This window comes from Chlorocebus sabaeus, chromosome 5 (assembly GCF_047675955.1).
Source record: "Chlorocebus sabaeus isolate Y175 chromosome 5, mChlSab1.0.hap1, whole genome shotgun sequence".
In the NCBI taxonomy this organism is placed as follows: Eukaryota; Metazoa; Chordata; class Mammalia; order Primates; family Cercopithecidae; genus Chlorocebus; species Chlorocebus sabaeus.
Window position 1 is genome coordinate 56,248,543 of NC_132908.1, and position 6,000 is coordinate 56,254,542.

Here is a 6,000-nt window from a genome sequence, read left to right on the forward strand (position 1 = left end):
GGTCTCAAACTCCTGAGCTGAGGCAATCTGCCCGCCTCAGCGTCCCAAAGTGCTAGGATTACAGGCATGAGCCACCACTCCCAGCAACTCTATCTTTTATTTTAAATTTCAGGTAAAAACACATATTACTGAAAAATAAGAAATGTGAATTTTATGATAGTTGCATCTTCAACCCCTTCATGAAATTCTTTCTACATTTCTTGATGATCTAAGTCATCCCTCCATTTCTTAACGTCATGCTCAAGGCCTGCTTAATCATGGAAAACAACTCTGACAAATTCAGGCCCATGTACGGTTTTCTCTCTGAATAGTATGGTTGTCTAGGTTTCTTAGCAATCAAATAGGCAAGTCTAAGGGAGGGAAAATAGTTTGAAAGCATGGATGAATGTGAATGTAAGGTAGACTTCTCAGGCTTAGTTCTTATCAAGGAATCAAGACAAATGTGTGCAAGGTTTTTAAAAAAACTACTTGGTTTGGTTACACATGTGTGGCCTGGAAGCAGGTTGGAGGCCACAGAGACAACACTTATAAAGATGACTTCAGGAGTTAAGCAGAGTCAGTGATAGGAATTCAAGCTTTAATTCAACTCAAAGGCAGGAAAAGAACTAAAGGCTTCAGAAAATCAAGTGATGTAGGGAATGTGAAGGCAAGTTAGCGCGGATGTACTTATGGTTTTTTGTTGTTGTTGTTGCATGGGGGGTTGTTCATTAATTCTTATTAATTCTGTATTTTGAGATATCATGAGTCTTCAGTTTCTACTGCATTGCGCAATAAGTAGAAAGTGTGATTCTAAATTGACAGGCTCCAAAAGCAAACTCGACTCTTGTGTGACTTTGAGCAAATCACCTTGCCTCTTTAATCTTGTCTTATTACTTGCAATGAGAAAAATAATTATCCCACAGTTTTGCTGTAAAAACACTGTCTGCTTTGGGCCTTCATATGTTAGACTGCTTCTCTTATATCTCCTTGTTTTTATGATGCCTGAGGTTCTTGGTGGAAGTGCATGTACTTAAGCAAAAAGTAAGTTAATTGTGCCATCATTTCACGTATTTCACATAGACTTTTCTTATCCCTAGAGGGCTTGTTAAAATTCCTAGGGGCAAAAAGTAAATGCTGTTCCTTTTTCTCCCCAATCTCAGGATTCTTTGTTCACCATGGATACTCAATATATCTTTTTTGATGATGATTGACAGGAACAAATTCAATTGCTCGCTTCATCCTTATGAGAGATGCTTGCCTTCAGTAGATTTCTGCATTCACTAACTGTCTGATCCTTCTGTGAGTTGTGCTAAGGCTAAAATCTAAACAACTGTCTGTTTTTCAAGTACTTGCCTTATTTTGTTTCTGAGAGACAGAGGATATTTCTGGGAAGTGGGGATAAAGTAGAAACCTTTATTCTGGTGCATTTTTGTCTCCTAAGTACCCACTAAATCACAAGAACTGATCCAGATTCCTGTTCCTCAAAGACCCCTTTTATGCTTTTGGTTTATCTTAATGGTGTACTGAATGTTATGTCTCAACTTCCTACCTGCTACTTTCTTTTACCTTAGTTCCACCTTAGTCTTAATTGGGTTTACCTATTTAATCACTCAATTCACTAAAAGAAAGGTGATTTGAAAACTATGGGTTCTCTCCACCAAAACTCCCATTGTGAACAATGGAAAAAATAATATCCCTGGATTAGACCCTCCCAGTTCCAGATCCTATCTCGATGATTTGTTGCATATCCCAGTTATTGCTCCAAATCTTGGTGGCTTAAGGCAGGCATTTTATTTTGTCATGATTTTCAGAAATTCTTAAATTTTAAGGGGCCAGGCTGGAAAGCCCTCATCTGGGGTCTCTCACGTAGTTAAAGCTAGATGTTGCGTAGGGCTACAGTCATCTGACGGCTTGGCTGGGCTAGATGTCCAAGCTAGGGCACTCACATGACTGCCAGTTGATGTTGGCTGTTGGCCACAAGCTCAGCAAGGGCTGTTGACTGGAACACTTGCATGTGATTTCTCAGGGTAGTTGGGCTTCTTACATGGTAGCTGCCCAGAGTGAGCATCCCAAAAGGCCAAAGCAGAAGCTGCATGGCCTTTTGTGACCTAGCCTTGGAAGTGAAATAGCACCATATTCACTGCTTCTGCCATACTTAGTGGGTTACAGTACTCACAAGGTTATCCAGAATAAAGGGAAAGGACCATAGACTCACCCCCAGGTCACATTGTAAGGAGCACGTGGGATAAAAGGTTTTGTTGCAATTATTTTTGCAAAATATAATTTGCTACATCATATGACTTGATTTATCAAGTTACTGATGCTCTTGGAGCCTCAGTTTCCATTCCTAAAATGGTGATAACAGTGTTCAGCTTGAAGCGAATTTTATGACAATTGAAAAAATAAGGAAATATTTGCTAAACTTTTTTATTTTAAGAGTTTTATCTCTTACAGAATTATTTGGGATTCCAAAATTCAGTTTATCTGTGGACACTTTGTACCTTCCATGAATGCATGGCTCTGCAAAGATAATTTTAAGTTTATATCTGTGTTTCCTACAAGAAACAGCCTTAAAATCTACTGTGATTTTAATCTCTCCAAATACTTCAGGAACATTCTCTAACACACTGTCATACCCTATGTAGTTAACCAGCCAAATTTAATTTTTTTTTTCAAGCAGTGAGACCTAATATTAATTTTCGTGCAAAGAAGTTGGCTTTGGGTACCTGTTGGTATATGCCAGGCAATAGGTTATTATTGAATTAGGAAAGAAGTCCTGACTTCCATCCTGGCTCCAGAATGGAGCATTTATAGGGTAGGATGTTGGTTGCTGGATTGATTAACAGTGTTTAAGTCCATGCTGACCAAGCACAGGAATTGTATAAGACTTAAAAATGAGCCCCACGCCCTCATTTCCACCCCAATCAACAATTCACAAGACCAATTGTTTTCTTCAATTATAATTAAGAGGAAATCAAACAGTACACATTTGCAATGATCTTTTATGTCATATTTATTTCCTTGTAAATTATTAAATGATTTATCATCCAAATTTAATTAATGTACCTTCTAATTCGAAGGTAGAAAAGACCCAAATCACATTCCTTTATTGAAAGTAAAAGGTTATTTGCACATAGCACTAACTTTCCAATCAGTTGCTTGGTGAAAAACTCAAAAATTGACATGAAATGAATGGCATATTAAATAACAATGCCAACTGTAATCGTGTGTGTGTGTGTGTATGTGTGTGTGTATGAATGAGCATTGTGTTATTGTCATAAGACTAACATGTCATGATCTTTTGGACTTTTAATAAGATAGGAAAGATCTCATCTTTTAGTTGGATTACATGCCTTCTGGGATTACAAATCCCAAATGGAAAGCTTGGGAATGTTTTCTAGACTTATAATTGTGTCTGGTTAACTCAGATCATTTTTACAAATTGGGCTGTGTGCCATGGGATGCATCTTATCCTGACAATCTGAGTCCAGAGGCAGAAACAAGTCCTTAGACTGGCATGTTTTATTCTCCCTAAAACAAAAAATCTTAAATTTAAATCATTGAAAATGAATGGTTGGGAATATTTCCCTGCTGTTCAGTTTCAAGACAGAAGGCAAATGCAGTTTATGGAGAAAAAAGTGAAGAAGGCACTTAAAACTCTGCTTCTTTATGACGTCTCTGGATCTTAAATGCATAAGGAAATGTTACATAATTAATATCTCTGTTATATAATATTAGGGTAAAATAATATATGTCATCCAAAATATCTTGTACGATGATACAGCAAGAATGATAATACAATTTTATGTGCTTCTTTTTTTATGAAGTCATACTTATTTGAGTGCTTTTTACGCCAACTACTGTGCTAGGTATTTTAATTTCATTATTTCATTTAGTCTTTGGAATAATATAAAAATTAATTACAGCTGGAAATTTAGTAGGCTAAATTCTAAAACATAAACTCCAAAATAATAATAATTTCAAATTTAGTTTTCTTTCTAAATTAGTGACGTTTTGAACTTTATTAAGTTGTTAGACTTATCTTAAAATTGTATTTCCTTTCTGTGGAAACCCATCATTTAGAGAAACAAGCACCTTTCGTTCTGAACTGCCCATGCAAAGTTTTATTTGTTTGTTGACTTGATTGAAATTGTAAGCATATGAAAGCCTTGGCTAAAACTGGTCCTATGTGAACGGAAAGAAACATGACATGCAAAGCTTTCCCAAAGAAGCATGATCAATTTCAGAGGCAATTGACACAATTGGACTAGAAATTAGCCTGGAAAGATTGAGCAATACCAAAACAAAAATTACAACTCTGAGCACTTGCTATATGCAGGCAACATTAGACATTTTATTTCTAATTTTCATAAAACCCCTGAAAATTAGAAATTATTATTTCCATTACAGATGAAAAACATGGACTCAGAGGGCTCAGGTGCTTTCTTCAAAGTCACAGGGTTGGTAATAAATTTAATTAGCAATATGTACCTTCAAGGATCCTTTGCTTTAGTATTTCTTGTGTTGCCCCTCTGCCCTCTCATTGATTATTAATGGAAGCATCTGCTTTTAACATGGAGTTATCTGGTCTTAATATTTGACATAATATATTTCAAAATTCTGAAATGGACTGAGAAAAATCAATGCAATTGATTAAAACTCTGTTGATTATGAAAATGGTAAAAAGAAAATCCAATGACATTGCAGTCATTAATGGAGGGAAAGATTCAGGAGAGATTAAAGTGGTAATTCGGCAGTTGTATCATCGACACAGATGAAACCTACTCCTTATGTAACTTTGTGCCTTGTATTATTAGATTAGCCATCTATTTTCATTAAATTATACCAAATAATTACCATATTTCTTCTTCAGTCTATATTCCACACACAGCTCAAGGGATAAGATTGAACCTGGAAAAGCATTGAAGATAAATTATTAGCTATAGTTTTTTCCTGTCCATGAAGCAATCTGATTAACTGTGTAGATCATTTTTACTTTTGTGATCACTGCTTTAGTCCCAAAGCAGATGCTGTAAATACAATACAAACACCTACAAGAGGTCTACAGTTAACAGACATGCCTGAAAACATGTCAGTGTAATGCAAAGAGGTGTTAAGCTGCAGACACTGGAACTGAGTATTATAGCTGCCTGGTTGTATTGTCTTTTAAAACACGGCATGGCAAAGGATGCCATACACCATCTTTTTTTTTTTTTTTTTTTTTTTTTTTGGCATCCTAAGGAATGTTGACAAACAACGTGTCTTAATTTGGGTTTCCCTAGAAGCTGACCTGCAAGAAGTACAACTAGTATATGTGGAAGGTGATTCCAAGAGGCACCAGTAGGGGGAGGCAAAAGTGAGACAGGGAAGGGAAGGAAGAAAATATCGACTGTAATAATGAGACGATTAGTACTGTGAGCCCCAGGGATCAATTCCTCTAAGAAGTTCTGGTGGGCTTTGCAGACTATCCCTCAGAGTTTTCCCTCCCAAGATCTGAGGATGCTGAGATATTTCTCCACTAACTCCTGCTGTCATTCATTCAAGGCTGCATCTAGTGACATGATAGTAAACACCTGGCCAAGACTGCTTGGGTGACCAGAAAAATCTTTAGGCAGAGAGTTGCATCTGTTTGCCATTAAATGCCATTGGTGAGTACAGAGCTCAGAAGTGAGAGCTCAGGACTTAAGAATGAAGCACTAACTATATCTGCTACACAAAGATAATGTTAGGTAAGTCTTTTATTTTCTACACCTCAAACTTTATCAAACACCTACCTAGCTCCTCTGCCTGAAGAACTGGGTTGGGTACCGGGACATGCAAAAATGAAGAAACATTGCCAGTGTATAAAGATTCACGATCTTTAACAGTCCACAATTCACCTAAAATGGTAGCTTACGGTTTCCCCAGTGTTCTGCCACATGGTCTGAATTAGTCTGAAACAAATAAGTGGTAGGTGGTGTTTCAGGTGCCGTTAGCGTGACAGATCACCAATATCCCTCTTGGGGTATCCTTGAATATCCT